Consider the following 16,418-nt stretch of genomic DNA (forward strand, 5'->3'; position numbering starts at 1 on the left):
CCGCACAGAAGACTTGAATGGGTCGTGGACACTGGCCCCCATGGCTGGTCCCCACCACCGGCCTGACTCCCCATGATGCCAAGCAGGGCCCTGGGGACCCTGGAGTGCTGGCTGTCACGGCCATGAGTCACCAGGCTCAGGCAGCCAGAGCGCGCCCCTACCCTCCATGACGTGCGTGTGCGGCCTGACCTTGTCGGGGGTGACAGAACTGACGCTGGGGGTCACATGCTGGGGACCACGTGGGGAAGCCCAGTGACGAAGACAGAATGCCGGCGTCACAGGCTGATTTTAAGGCATCTCAGCTCCATCCCCTGCTCACTTCTGACACAGTGAGGACAAACTTCAGCTTCAGCACCTCCATATCCACCTCTTTGTTGCAGGTAAGAGGAAATAAGCTGACCTGTGAAAAAAATCAGAAGTGGGACCTGATGAAGTGGCGTGCGCCCTGGGCATCTGGAGTCTGGGGTCTGGGGTCCGGCGGGTGGGCGTGAAGAAGCTGTATAAGCCTGTGCAAGCCTGCACCGCTCTCTGACCCGCTGTTTTCCCACAGCCGGTCAGTCTGTAAAATGGGCAAGTGGACACGGGCTCCCCCAGCCCTGCAGCTCTAACAGTTTAGGACATTTCCTTTTTTTTTTAAAAAAAAGATTTTATTTATTTATTTGAGAGAGAGAGAGCACATGAGAGGGGGGAGGGTCAGAGGGAGAAGCAGACTCCCTGCCGAGCAGGGAGCCCGATGCGGGACTCGATCCCGGGACTCCAGGATCATGACGTGAGCCAAAGGCAGTTGCCCAACCAACTGAGCCACCCAGGCACCCAGTTTAGGACATTTCCTGATGCAGAGCATGGATCAAGGCCCTGGGGATGGCACACCTGGGCCTCCCCAGGTCCACTCACGTCTGCTTTTCTTGGGTCATGTGAGTCACAGATTTGTGAATCTGCAGTCTGGGAAGAATGCCTGGGGAGTGCCTTGCCCAACTTCAAATGCAGAAATGCCCTCTACTTTCTTCCTGAGAGTTGATGTCTTGTCTCTTCTTGATTACTCCAGGGACAGGGAGCTCACCCCATGCCCAGACCAGTCAATTTCCCCGCTGGACAGCTCTGACTGGGGGACTGTCCTTCAGAACAAGTCAAACACTGTTCCCTGCAACTTCTATTTCTGCCTCTTAATTTTATGTTTTGGCAGAAATCAGAACAAAGCTAATAATCACGCCAAGCCCAAAATGGCAGTGAAGTACATAGCCACAGAGAGCTCTTGTCTATTCTGTTCTGATTCTTCCCATTTTTGGGTTGAACACCCCCATATCCTACATCTGACTCTCCTAGCAGCTGAAAAACATGTGTATTGGAAGGCCCTTACTCTGGGTTGGGGCACATGCTGGGACACGTGCCCTAGCTGTACCCAGTGGATATCACCTCCCTCATTCTGGCCATTCTACCCCTGTTGATGTGGCCCATGATGGTGCTAGCTTTCAAGGCAGTACCATTCAATGCATTTACACTGATATGGGTGAGGCCCTCTGGATTATTTTCTAAGTAAGAATGTAACAGGTTTTCATGGGCTTGAATCTTAATTAGTGACTAACAATCCAAAAAGCTATGGGGAAATGTTACAGAAAAAAGTCATCTGGGGACATGGGAAGGAGCTTCTATGCTACCCACCCTGGTCATCTTGCCTTATAAGATCCAGGAATCATCCCCATCCCTTCACTGCCCCTAATGACCCAATCAGTTGCCTTCAAATACCTCTACCTGTCACCAACTCTCCAGTGCCCCCTGCTGCCTCATAGGAGCAGCCTCCTGGTGGGGGGGGTCTTCTTGCCTCCAGGTCTGTCCCCCCCCCCCCCACAACACAGCAGCCAGAGTGACCTTTCTAGAACACAAGTGTGGTCAGACATCTCCTGTAATGTGATTTATAATAAGAAATATATACTCGTTCGACGTCCCCGTTTCTGGTGCAGAACTCCTAAAACTTAATTTCTTATGTGATGAGAGCAGCAAAAGTACCTTTTGTTATTTTAATGAGGTGATGTTTGGAAAGCTCCCAAGGATGGGGGCTGGCTGCTGGTGGCGCCAGCCCTGGAATGGAGGGTTGGAAATTTTCGGTCCCATCCCCTACAACCTCCAGGGAGGGGAGAGAGTTGGAGATTGAGTTCAGTCACCAATGGCCAATAATCTAATCAGCCATTCCTATGTAATGAAGCTTCCACAGAAACCCCAAAGGGTGGGGTTGGGAGAGCTTCCATGTTGGTGAACATGGGAGATTCTGGGAGAGTGACATTGCAAAGAAGGCAGGGACCTCCCTGCCCTCCGCATGCCTTTCCCCATGTGTCTCTTTCATCTGGCGGTTCTGAGTTTTATCCTTTTGTGATAAACCAGTAATCTCCTAAGTAGATTGGGCCCCTGTGTCCTGTGAACCGCTCTAACCAGTTAACTGAACCCAAGGAGGAAATCGTAGGAACCACTGATTTATAGCCAGTTGGTCAGAAGCGCAGGTGACAACCTGGACTTGCAATTGGCATCTGAAGTGGGGACAGGCTCGTGGGACCGAGCTGCGACCCCGTGGTGTCTGACGCCGTGTCCAGGTAGATGATGTCAGAATTGAGCTGAATTGCAGGACACCCGGCTGGGGTGGAGAATCGCTTGGTGATATATGAGTGGGGGGGGGGGGCGATATGTTGGTGTCAGAATCATACCTCCCCGTTTTGAACTCTCCCGTACCTCCACCCAAGTCCTGTAGGATGAGACCTGCTCTCTTTAATTCAGTGTTCAAAGCCCTTCACCAAGTGGCCTGACCACCTCCCTTCTTCTCTCTCTTGGGTTCCCTGGAATCCACCCTCTCTGTCCCAGCACCGGGGTCTACCGGCTATTCCCTGCACACCTGACGTTTGCCTTCTCTCGCATCTGTACCTGCTGCTCCCTGCACCTTCATACCTGCCTCACCTGACTCCTGCTTACTTCAAAACCTACTTCCTATGTCTGTCACCTCCTCTCAGGAGCCCTCCTGATGTTGGAACACTAAGATAGGCACCTCTGTGCCCGGCAATGGTCAGGACAACCCTCTCTCAGAGTCATTTCCCTTTCTACGTTAGCTCAGAGCAACAGAACTAGGAGCTCACATTTGCCCTGCCCAGTACTAGCCAATTTTATACGAAGCAAAACCCTGTTCACTCATTTGTTTATTTATTCACGAAATATTTTAGAATTCCTGCAACAAGTTCATGTTATAATAGATGCTGGGGACACAGCAGTGAGCAAAGCAGACAGAAGTCCCTGTCTCTGTGGGGCTGACCCTCTAGAAGGGGATGCAGACGTTCGATGAAGTGAATTTCTAAAATGCACGACATCATGGTATGTTCCCGGACAGGAAGTGGTCAGAGCAGAGTGGGTGGTGGGAGAGAAGTGAGCGAGGAGGTCCAAGAGGGGGTGGTCCAGATCTTGTAGGATCTTGGGGGCCATGGCTGGGACTTTGGCTTTTACTCCGAGCAGCACCAAAAATCACTGGAGGACAGTGAGTGGACGACTTGTAGGATCAGATTACCTTTCCAGGGGGCCTCCTGTGGCTGCTACAGGTGAAAGGGGTGGGGGGGGGGGGGGGGGGGGCTGGAGGCAAAGGAGGGAGCAGGGAGACCAGAGAGGTATGTTAGTGGCAGTGGTGGGCATGGCGAGAAGGAACTATGTTTGGGGTACAGATAGTCATGACTGTGGGCTGCACTTAGGAGGACATTTTACTTTTAGCCCAATTTTAATGATGCAGAAATGGAGACACAGAAATGTTAAGAAATGTGCCCAAGGTCACATAGTTAAAAGTACTCATGTGTGGTAACCAGAGAGCCCGCACATGCGTCCCCCTCAAGCACGAGATTCCTGGGGCGGGGCATGTCCGACCCATCGCTGTGCCTCGCACTGAGCGCCCCGGGGACCCGCGCACAGCAGGAACCCCGCACATTCCACTTGAATTTCTCCGCATCTCTCCCGCGGCCGCCGTTCATTCTGCCCAGTGGCCACGAGAGGGCAGCGGTGCCTTTCCCTCCGCAAAAAGTTTCCAGCACCGCTTCAACCAGAGTCAACCTTGTCCGGTCTCCGGACAAAGTTGGGAGGTAGGGACCCAACTGGTGACCACCCTCCCATTAACCGCAACCCCCTGCCCGAGCCAGAGGCAAAGAACGCACCTGAGGACGCTGAAGGAGATTGGGCTGGACCAGCAAGACCTGCATCAGTATGCCTCCGTGGGGTCCCTCATCATCTATGAGAAGTGATGCCAAGGCTTGCCCAGGTCACCCAGGGATTGATACCAGAATGGCTGCTCGGTTCTCTGGGACCCGCTCCAGCCCTTCTCCCAGGAGATCCCGTCCCGTGCATGACCCCAGGGGCTTCCGCCAGCCTAGCTGACGCCGGGAAGCATGGGTTGGGGGTTGGGCAGGTGCACATGGTGGTCAGATCAGAGGAGGTCCCTGTGGTCGTGGGTGTGCAGCTTGAAGGCTGCAGGGGCCAGCCAGGGAGGAGACCGGTGGGGGCCGCCTGCTGGCCAGGCGCTGGTCTATTTTATTTTGTCCACAGACTGGAGAGCAGTAATCACGGAAGGCGAGCAACGCTGTTTCTCACTTCGGTTGTTGGTGGCATTGAGTGTGGATTGATTTTCAAGCATCTACATGCCACTACAACTTGACCTTTGAGAATCCGCAGTCGCTTCTAGAAACGCGCGCGTAGAAAGGTCACATGGATACTTGTTTCCAAAATCCCTGCATAAATATTTGCTCAGCCAGCTGAGATCCTTGTTTGCATGTGTTAGTCTGTTTATAATTAATCACATTCGGCCGGGTTTCCCCTCTGCAGCCGAGCCCCAGGCCAGTTTCCAGGACACCGGCTCTCCTGTTGATGGCCAGCACGTCCAGGCAAAGCTTCTGGCCTTTTCCAGACAGCCTCCGCTCTCCCTGACTCATCCCTGGGCGAAGCCTGGGCCCTGCCCTGCTCTCCCAGCCTCACCTCCCTGCTTCCTTGAAACATCTTAGTAATGGCAGGTGCCGACATTCCCTGAAGTGTCACTGAAGTCACACTGTGCCAGCCTCTTTACAAGTGTTCTCCATCCAGTCGCTCCCTCGCATGACTCTTGCGCAACCCTATTCAGTGGGGATTATTATTAACCCCATTTGACAGATGTGGAAACTGAGACTAAGAGATGCTTGTAAGGGGAGGAATTAAGGTATGAACCCAGGAGCCCGGCTCAAGAGGTTATCTTCTTAACCTGTGTGTGGTATCCTGGACGCTCCAGGTGGGGGGGACCGTGCCCACGCCTCTAGCTGTCCCCTCCCCCATGCCCTTCTTCCAGTTCTTTCCTTGTCTGGCAATGGCAGCTGTCCTTCAGGTTCCCTCTTAGACCCTTTACTCCAGGGGTCTTCCTAATCTCAGGACCCCTTGCTGTAATGAGGCAATTCTCAGTTTGCACCCAGGGTTCATCCACCGTGGGAAGAAGGAGGCTCCTCATCCGTGCCCTCGGCTATGTGTCTACACCCCTTTGCTTCTGGGTGATGATGATTCTACCGCCGTGAGCCAGGACGTGTAGGCGGGAAGAGCATCCTTGGGCTGGAGGCCTGGCCCGAGGCCACTTCTGCATTCAGGGAAGCCACTGTACCTTCTGAAGGTTCCGTTTTGTCTCTTTAGGATGGGAGCAATCGGTTTTGTTCTGAATATACCTCGGGGTTGTTGGAAACACAAAATGGAACATGGGCCAATGCGTCTACCTGGGCTCGTAAAGCGCACAACGTCAGAGGACACAGAGGCTGGGGTGACTCCCAGGGCTGAGGGGGGACCAGGAAAGGTCGGGCTGCTCCTTCTCCAGGCAATCCCTCGGCTGTGCCCACACTCTGAAGGGGACACTCATTCCTGGGGCCCAGTCTCCTTGGAGGAAGCACAACCTGGGGCCAGAGATCAGCAGAGGCTGTAAATGCACTCACTAAGGCCTGCAATCACAGCCCTTTTGGGCGCCCCTCGTGACTTCATTGCGTCTGGGCTCCATCCCCTCGGTGCCAGGTGGCAGCCCCAGAGGCTGGGCCAGATGTGAGGGAGGCTTATCAGCGGTTTCAGGGGGTCTGCAAGGCCGATAAGAGGGAAAGGAGACCTCATCGCTGCTGGCTCCGGAGGGGCCAGCCCCTCGTCCCTGGCAGCTATAATCCTGGCAGTGACTTGTCCCCAGAACAGCGTTTACACTTTGCCCTCGTGGTTCTATGGTTACCGGTAAATTTTCCAGCATCAAAACTACACACGGAAATTAATTCTCTTTGCTAAATGTGTGCCGTAACGATCTGCCCTCCGGAAAACAAGTTGCTGTGTATGACTAATTTTACAGTAGTGATTCCTTAATTGTCTCCTCAATTTTAATCAAAACAGGAGCGTTTATTTCTTATAAAATATGTTGTGTGTGGGTGTGAACTTGCTGAATCATTTCAGAACTTCCTGTCTGAAACCCAACAAAGGTGAAGGCGGTTTGGGAGGGACAAGGGGCTGGTGGGAAGTCCATGGGGCGAGGTCTTGGAGATCCAGGGTACACGGGGCGGGGGGTTCAGAGGGACTGGCTTAGAAATGTGGCTTTATGAGTGGAGGGCCATGGGAAGAGGAAGGAGGGAGGGAAGGGAGGCTGACTCTGCTGGATGGGAACATCCTACCGAGTCTCTGGGCTGGAGCAGAGAATTCTCACAGCAGGTGATCAAAGATGCCAACATGGAAGGAACACGCAGAATAAAAAATATGTGGAACAGAATCTACAAATCGCCAGAGGGACATTTGAAGGAATGCCAGAACCAGCAAAGATGTCAGGACCATCATTTCCGGGCTTGAGACCCTTCTTTTTATTTCTGTTTTTTCCTTTTCTCGAGGAGCTCATAGGATCGCCAGGCTGAGGCACTAATAGGACGTCAGAGAACGTTCTCCTGTTAGGAGGCCAGGAGGTGGGTCTCCCCTGCCCCTTGTGCTTCTCCAGGCACAGTACAAGTCCCAAAAAGACCCCCAAAAGAGTCTTTTCAGCTAATTGCTCCACCAATGGAGAGAGCAGTGGTCTCAGGGTCTGGAACCCCCGGGTTGAGTTCCAATCTTGCCACTCCTTGGCTGGGTTACCTTTGGCAAACGACTGAACCTCTCTGAGTATCACTATCTCCCCAGAGCTCTATCTGGCGCTGTGTTAAATCACAAAGTTCAGCTCTTCTCTCTGCAGGAAGAAACAATACCGTATGTTAGAAAGTGGGGAAAAGGTAATAATTATATAATAATTGTATCATTTATTGGAGGATGATATCAGTTATTCCAGTGAATGAGACGATTATTTTAATGTTTTAAATCCTGGAATATTTGAAACATGTTGGAAAAAGGCAGAGAGTGACAATAAGCACCATGGCCCCACCACCCAGTTCCGGTAAATATCGACATTTTTGTCCTACACTCAAGCTTTTTGTGTTTTTTTTTAAAATCAAATGTTACTGATGAAGTTGAAATCCTGTTTCCCTTCCAGTGCTTTTCCTCTTCCTTGCTTTCCAGAAGCAATTATTTTCATGCTTGTGATGTGTTTCCAGTCCATGTTCCTATGCGTCTGAGCAGTTGCGAAAATCTCAAAAAGAGACAAATATCATAAGGGACATATACTTCTCCATCTTGTTTTCTTATTAGACAATGTTTTTTTGCAATCAAAGCACTTTGAATCACGGGCATTTGATTAATCACTTTTACTATTGTGTAATATTTCATGGAATGAAAATGTCAGAGTTTATTAATTTTTCTGAGGAACTCTCTGGATGTTTCTTTTTTTTTTTTCATCATAGCCAATAATGAGGCAGTAATGAACATCCTCGTTTCATCTCCTTGTGAGAGCTTGCCTGACATATGTCCCCAGAAATTAAATAGCTTTACCAAATATGATGAAACTGCTCTCTAAAAAAGTTGTATCAGTTTACAGGTCTGAAAGCAGCTCAGAAGAGTTCCTGCCTCTCCTTATCCGCACCCAAGCGCCATCCATTGGTATTATGAGACTTTATCTTTTTCCTATTTGGTGGGTATAAAATTGTATCCCATTGTAGTTTTAATGTGCCTCTCTGGTTGGTAGACACGTTCAGCATCTTCTCATACGGTTAAACGGCCTCTGTGATTTTCTCTTCCTGGTTATGCAGTCTGTGTTCTGCCTATTTCTCACTCGCTTTATCATCAATTTCCAGAAATTTAGACAGGAATAGTTAGTTGTTAGTCAACACATTCTGCTTCCCACATAAGGGGGTTTTCTTTAGCTTTGTTTACTGTGTCTGTTAAAGCCTTATGCTATGTTTACTCATGTTTTTCCTTTACTGGAAGCACTCTTTGGGTCTTGTTTAAGAGTTTTTTCCTTATCTTCATAACACGAAAACATTCTGCCATGTGTTCTGCCAAATATTTGAAAATATTGCTTTACTTATTAAGTTTGTCAAACCTCTCAAATTTATTTTTGAGGATGGTATAAGGCGGAGATCAAATTTCCATTTTTTCTAAGTGGATAGCCAATCATCTTGGCTATTTTTATTGTGCTGTCTGTTACTTTTCCACTGTGTTCTCAGCAGTTTATCAAATTTCCATGAGTTTGGTTTTGGGTTCTCTGTTCTGTTCACTGGTTACTTTTTAAAATTTCTACATCAATACCCCAGTACATTAATTTCTATGACTTTCTTTTTTTAATTTAATTTTATTATGTTATGTTAGTCACCATACAATACGTCATTAGTTTTTGATGTGGTGATCCACGATTCATTGTTTGCATATAATACCCAGTGCTCCATGCAGTATGTGCCCTCCTTAATACCCATCACCGGGCTAACCCGTCCCCCTCCCACATCCCCTCTAAAGCCCTGTTTGTTTCTCAGAGTCCTAGTCTCTCATGATTCATCTCTCCCTCTGATTTCCTTCCCTTCATTTTTCCCTTCCTTCTCCTAATATCCTCCATGCTATTCCTTATGTTCCACAAATAAGTGAAACCATATGATAATTGACTTTCTCTGCTTAACTTATTCCACTTAGCATAATTTCCTCCAGTCCCAACCGTGTGGATGTAAAAGTTGGGTATTCATCCTTTCTGATGGCTGAGTAATATTCCATTGTGTATATGGACCACATCTTCTTTATCCATTCATCTGATGAAGGGCATCTCGACTCTTTCCACGGTTTGGCTATTGTGGACATTGCTGCTATGAACATTGGGGTGTGTGTGCCTCTTCTTTTCACTACATCTGTGTCTTTGGGGTAAGTACCCAGTAGTGCAATTGCTGGGTCATAGGGTAGCTCTATTTTTAATTTTTTGAGGAACCTCCACATTGTTTTCCAAAATGGCTGTACCAACTTCCATTCTCACCAACAGTGTAAGAGGGTTCCCCTTTCTCCACAACCTCTCCAACATTTCTCTGACTTTCTAATGAGTCTTGATACTTGCTAGGGAAATTCCCCTGCCCCTCTGTTCTTCTTTTTCAAAATTTATTGATCTTTTATATTTTTCTATAAATTTTAGGCTCATCATATCAAGATCCACCCTGCTGAGATGTTCACTGGATATGACAAACTTACATTAATTTAAGATTCATGAACATAGCTTATCTCTTTATTTATATATTCTTTTATGTCCTTGAATAAAGTTGTATAATTTTCTCCATGATGTTGTAAACATTTAAAAAAAATTTTTACAGTCCAGAAGTCTTATTATGTATATATATGTATATATATATGTATATATATATATGTATATATTTATTTATATACCTATCATGCCATGAACTCATAGGGAAAGGGGTCCAATGGCCCAGGCTCCTTCCCATGGGTTCTGAGCTTCTCTGGGTGGAGCAGGCTGGAGCTCCAGGTAAACCCAAGTACATTTCGGATCATTGTCTTTCACATGCTTCAGGAAGCTGTCTCGCTCTTAGAGGCTTAATATACTCGATACATATATTCGTTCTCTTGGCAAGAATCTTGCCCTTCACTTGTTTGTTTACATTGCCAACAATCTGGGGGGTAACGCGGTTGGCTCTTCCAGTTTCGCCATGGTGACATTTGTGGGTCATTCCGTTTGGAACAGTGCCCATTCCCTCCATGTGCACAGCATCCCCTTCTTGTAGATTTGCGTGAATGTGGCCAAAGGCACAGGTCCATGTTTCCTAAAAGGTTTAGCGAATACATGGGAGGGGCCCTCCTCTTCCCTTTGTTTGGTCATTTTGGTCAATTACTGGTGGTTCCGGCCTAAAGGGAGATGGTAAACATGGGGTCTTATATTTATACCTTATAGTTTTGCTGCTATTGTAAATGGAGTTAGTTTTTAAATTTCATTTCCAATTATTTTTTGATGTTTTACGTGAATGCAATTTATTTTTATTCTTTATTAATTATTAACAAAATTATGTGTGTGTGTGTGCTTCTAAAGAGTGACAAAATATTGGACCACTAGAAACCCATCAGTAAAGAATGTGGTATATACAATGGAATATTACTCAGCTATCAAAAATATGAAATCTTACCATTTACATCGACATGGATGGAACCAGAGGGTGTTATGCTAAGCGAAATAAGTAAATCAGAGAAAGACAATTATCCTATGATCTCACTGATATGTGGAATTTAAGAAACAAAACAGGATCACAGGGGAAGGGAGGGAAAAATAAAATAAGACAAAATCAGAGAGGGAGACAAACCATGAGACTCTTAACTATAGGGAACAAACCTAGGGTTGTTGGAGGGGAGGTGGGTGGATGGGGTAACTGGGTGATGAGCATTAAAGAGGGCACGTGATGTGATGAGCACTAGGTGTTATATGCAATGGATAAATAACTGAACTGTACAACTAAAACTAATGATACACTAAATGTTAACTAATTGAATTTAAAAAAGAAACCCTTCAGTCAAGTTTAAGAAAAAAAAAACCATGCTATTCTTTTGAAAGTCCTCTATATCGTCCTTCTCCTACTATCCTCTTCCTCCACTCCTCAGGGGGATAGTTTCTGTCCTGAATTTTGTTTTAAACACTCTCTTGAAATTCTTTAAAGCTTTATCCCGTATGTTTCTATCCCACAAAACATATTTTATGTTTTGCCTGGTTTTGTTCTTTGCCTAAATGGAATCATACTGTATGTCTTCTTCCGCTCCTCAACGTTGGGTACAGAGTCAGCCATGTAGGTACATGTCATTATAATATATTAATCATCAATATCATTATATGACTACAACCACTTATTTATCCATTCTATCCCTGATGGACTTCTGCATTGCTTCCAGTCATTTGCTGACAGTCACCACACTGTTATAAACATCCTCAGACACATGGGGCACATGTGCCCGAATATCTCTAGGATATATTCTAGGGTTGGAATTGCTGGGTCATAGGGTATTCACATCTTCAAATTTACTAGGTGATGCCAAATTGTTTCTCCAGGTATCCCCACCATAAGCAGTATATCGGTTGCTTTGTGTCCTCGCCAATGCTGGATATTGTCAGATTTTATTTTATTTTTTAAGATTTTATTTATTTATTTGAGAGAGAGAGAATGAGAGACAGAGAGCACGAGAGGGAGGAGGGTCAGAGGGAGAAGCAGACTCCCTGCCGAGCAGGGAGCCCGATGCGGGACTCGATCCCGGGACTCCAGGATCATGACCTGAGCCGAAGGCAGTCGCTTAACCGACTGAGCCACCCAGGCACCCTGGATATTGTCAGATTTTAAAATTTTAGGCATTTTCGTGGGCATTTTAAAGGCATTTTAAAGGGTATTTAATTGAAGCTTCACTTCTAAATCTATTAAGTGGAAACAAACTGTCCTCCTCATCCACCCATTTGCCAATGTTGGCATAAGGACTGAAGTTAGTAAGGGGAAAAACAGACATGGAAATATTTTGTACATTGCCAAGTTCTCCACGTGTTTAGGATGTTATGAACATCAGTAAATTAAGAGCCTCTTGGAACATCAATAAACAATGTTAAGGCAAAATTTTAGCCCCTTCCCCTCCAGGCTGAATGGTTCCCAAACTTGGAATGTCCGTAGCCCTGTAGCCAAAGGAAACGCACCACACCGTGACAGACCTGGTGGTCTCAGCCCATCTTCTGAAAAAGGAGCAGCTTCTGATCTCATAGCGTCTTGAGCTGGGTTGATGCTAGAATCAAGACAAAGTGAATTAAAAAGCAATAAATCGGGGCACCTGGGTGGCTCAGTCGGTTAAGCGTCTGACTCTTGATTTTGGCTCAGGTCATGATCTCAGGGTTGTGAGATCAAGCCCCGTGTCAGGCTCCATTCTGGGCGTGGAGCTTGCTTAAGATTCTCTCTTTCCATCTGCCCTCCCCTGCCCCACTCTCTATCTCTAAAAAAAAAAAAAAAAGAAAGAGAAAGAAAGAAAGAAGAAAAGAAGATAAAAGAAAGGCAGTAACTCCAGAGCAGGTTTCCTTATCTTTGTGTGGCAGTGAGAAAATTCTTTTTTTTTTTTTTTAAGATTTTATTTGTTTGAGAAGCAGGCTCCTGGCTGAGCAGGGAGCCGGATGAGGGACTCATCCCAGGACCCTGGGATCACGACCTGAGCCGAAGGCAGACGCTTAACCAACTGAGCCACCCAGGCACCCTGAGAAAATTCTTGAAAAATAAGTAGAGCTGCATTTTGGGAACTTGATTGCCAATGTCTTAGCAATGTATATCCAACGTCCAAATAATTCCCAGGATCCCTTCACTATGAAGGGATCAATACCTAGGTGATGACTGCAGACTTGGCCATTTTCTGCATAACTGTGCTCTGTTTTTCTGTTTTTTCTTCTCCTACAACACTTACTCAGTCTCAGGGCAGTCCCTTACTCTATCCTGTAACCTACACACCTACACTGACAATCTACAGACCTGAAACGTTCTGCAAATGCAGAAGGTGATTTCATATTATTAGCACTTTTGCAAATCAGGTAGGCTTAAACTATGAGGATTTTTGCCTAATTCTCTTGGTTTAAATTGCCTGTGGGTGTGAGGGTACAAGGCTGCCTTCAGTCAAAGCGCTCCAAAACACCCAAAACAGATTACTAAGCTTTTAGGTGTACTCAGGAAGAAAAGATAAGGGTTTTGTTCGGGTCTCTCTGCTGCTGGCTGAGGTCCAGACAGTCATGTTTCATGGAAAAGCTTGGTTAGAGCACTGTGAGAACAAACACCTGAAATATATAAACTGTGTGTGCCTCTGTGTGTGTGTGAGTTACTGAGATTTGAAGTTGACCAAACCAGTAAGAATCAGCAATTCCTGAAAATAGAAACCAGGTCTCTGAGGCTGTAAGTATGAGTGTGTGCAGATAGCGTGTATTTTATGAAGACAGAATGCGCATGGACCGCTTGGAATCACAAGGTCACAACTGTTGACTTTTCTTAGTCTTCCCAGGGAGCAGTATCCAGGATCCATAAACATCCAAAATACAGTTAAGCAGCATCTACTAAATGCCAGGCATGGTGCTAGGTGCAGGCGGTAAAATGTGGACAGAAGGACAGGGTCCCTGCCTTCCTGGAGCTGATCCTCTAGTGGGGGAGACAGAGAAGTTAACTAGTAAACATGTGATCGATTATTGCAGCGCTCTAGGGAGCCTTACGGAGACTCATGCTGGGGATAAACAGGGCTGTGTAGACCGAGGTGAGAAGTTCAACTTTCATTCAGAGTGGGAAGCGTTAAAAAGAAAACCACGGGCCCAAAATAGCGGTACTTGGGCCAGGCCATGTCACTAAAATGGGAGCTTAATACCTAACCTAATTGCTGTTCTGCCCTCCCCCAAAATATGGGTCTTCACCCGTCAGTCAGGCAGTTGCTGATAAGTGCGGTGAGGTAATCTCTCACGAAGGCTTTCTCCATCCCCCAAAGAAAGATGAGGTAATCCTCGTAGTAAGATCCCCCATCCTCCCCCTAAGGGAAGTGGTGATCTTGCCCGAAACAACCCTTTCTTTTCTTTTGTTTATAACATCCTTGCTCCACCGCCTTCCTATAGAGACCTTCCATGTCGTGCAGGTCCTCAGGGCTCCCATCTGCCGGCTACACGGGGCACTGTCTGGTCGGTGGATTGTTTAATAAAGCCAGTTAGATCTTCAAAATTCCTCTGTTGAACTGCGTTCTTTAATAGAAGCCATAGGACGTTTTTCAACAGGGGAAGGACACAATCTAAGTGATCCTTCAATCGGCTTATTCTGGCTGCGGTGTGGCACTTGGATGGGAGGGGCAAGAATGGAAGCCAGAAGCCGAAGCGACTGAAGCCCATGCTCCAGGCAGGTGGTCCCGATGACCTTGCCTGGGGGGCAGGCAACAGATATGGAGACAAGAGCGTGGGCTCAGGGGATTTAGTCAGGCTTCGCCAGTACCTATAAAGAGATTTATTATAAGGAATTGGCGCACATGATGATTGGGACTGAGAAGTCTCCTGGTCTGTTGTCTACAAGCTGGAGACCTTGGGAAGCCCGTGGCATAGTTCAAGTCCGAGTCTGAAGACTGAGAATTGGAGAGTCAGTGGTGTGAGTCCTGGTCAGAGGGCATGCCATTAGGCAGAGCGAACAGAATTTTTGTCAGAATTTAGTTCAGTTGTAAGGCACCCAGCTGGTGTCAGAGACTTGCTCCTTAGTGTGAAACCGCCCCCCTGCCCCGGCCAACACACACACATTGGAACTGGGTGCAGAAGCACATCCGTCCAAGTTTTTGGTGGAAGCCAATGGTGTTGGATGGGGCCATTTTTTTGAGACAAGAAAGGTCAATGGACAAGTAGAACAAGAGTTGACAAGCTAATTCTGAGACATTTGAGAGATTCCAGATAACAAAGTACTTGGAAAATTAGTCTAAACCTCCTGGGGAAGTCTGTGGGGTGGGAGGCATGGGTTTGGGTGTCATAAACATGGTGACAAAGTTGTAGGACCAGATGAGAATCTGGGAGGAAGTGCAGAGAGGGGTGCTGGTCCAGGACAAAATGCTGGGGCACACCAGCTTCAGAGGTGGGATGCAGGAGGAGGGTCAGCAAAGGAGAAGGGCACAGTCACCAGAGAGAAAGTATAAAGCTAGGAAAGTATGTGGCACAACAATCCGGGAGACTCAGAGATCAATTAAGAGGAGACAGAAAAGATCACCTCACACCTGTCAGAATGACTAAAATCAACAACACGGGAAACAACAGGTGTTGGTGAGGATGTGGAGAAAGGGGAATCCTCTTGCACTGTTGGTGGGATTGTAAAGTGGTGCAGTATGGAGGTTCCTCAAAAAGTTAAAAATAGAGCTACCTACAACCCGGCAATTGTACTACTAGGTATTTACCCAAAGAATACAGAAGCACGGATTCAAAGGGATACATGCACTTCAGTGTTTGTAACAGCATTATTTACAATAGCCAAGCTATGGAAACAGCCTGTGTCCATCAACAGATGAATGGATAAAGAAGATGTGATATATATGTGTGTGTGTGTGTGTGTGTATATACACACATATATATATAATGGAATATTACTCAGCCATAAAAAAGAATGAGATCTTGCCATTTGCAACAACATGGATGGAACTAGAGGATATTATGCTAAGTGAAATAAGTCAGAGAAAGACAAATCCCATATGATTCTCTCATATGTGGAATTTAAGAAACAAAACAAACACAGATTAAAAAAAAAAAGGAGGGAAACCAAGAGATTCTTAATGACAGAGAATACACTGATGTTACCAGAGGGGAACGGGGTGGGGGATGGGTTAAATAGGTGATGGGCATTAAGGAGGGCACTTGTGATGAGCACTAGGTGTTGTATGGAAGTGTTGAATCACTATATCATACACTTTAAACTAATTACACTGTATGTTAACTATATTGTAATTTATAAAAAGAAAAAAAGGGGGGGAATAAAAATGACCCTAGATTTGACAGTGTGGAGCTCAGGGATGCTTTCATAAGAGTGGTTCTATGGGTGTGGTGGTGAGAAGTCAGACAGCAATGTGCAAGGAATGAACTGGAGGTGAGGAAATTGGATTTTGTCCCAAGGGCGGTGGGGAACCACTGAAGACCTGTCAATAGGTGTGTCACCTGCTCAGATTTGGTCGTTCAGGTAGTACAAGGACAATGGGTTGGGGGGACAGTAAATAATAGGTAAACCTGCAGAATCAGAAGGTACATTGATGTGAAATGAGAAATGCTCCATGTTTCACATCCGCACCAAACCCCCTTCCCCCTAAGATTTGATGCTCATAATGATCAGGATGAAGGTGGGAATAATAGTAATAATGGTGACATTAGTGAGTATTTGCTAAATGTCAAGACTGTGCTCAGCAACTTACATGACTTATTTTACTGAGTCCTCAGCTCAACTTTCTGGGGAAGGTGTTCTTACTATTTTTCAGCTGAGGCCAGGAAAGTGAGGGGAAATTGAAAGACAGCAAGTAATTTGCTCAAGACCACACAGATAGAGGGGAGATGA

The 16,418-nt window shown here is 46.6% G+C and overlaps 1 long non-coding RNA gene across 1 annotated transcript in view; it reads left to right on the forward strand.

The window, feature by feature from the left end:
* The first annotated feature begins 332 nt into the window (after positions 1-332).
* LOC118010727 overlaps positions 333-16,418 on the forward strand; it is a 37,831-nt gene continuing 21,745 nt past the window's right edge. The window contains exon 1 of the long non-coding RNA XR_004679310.1: positions 333-380. This is a non-coding gene — a long non-coding RNA (uncharacterized LOC118010727). The remainder of the gene's footprint in view (positions 381-16,418) is intronic.

Source organism: Mirounga leonina, unplaced genomic scaffold (assembly GCF_011800145.1).
Source record: "Mirounga leonina isolate KUSES-001 unplaced genomic scaffold, KU_Mleo_1.0 Mir_129, whole genome shotgun sequence".
Lineage (NCBI taxonomy): Eukaryota > Metazoa > Chordata > Mammalia > Carnivora > Phocidae > Mirounga > Mirounga leonina.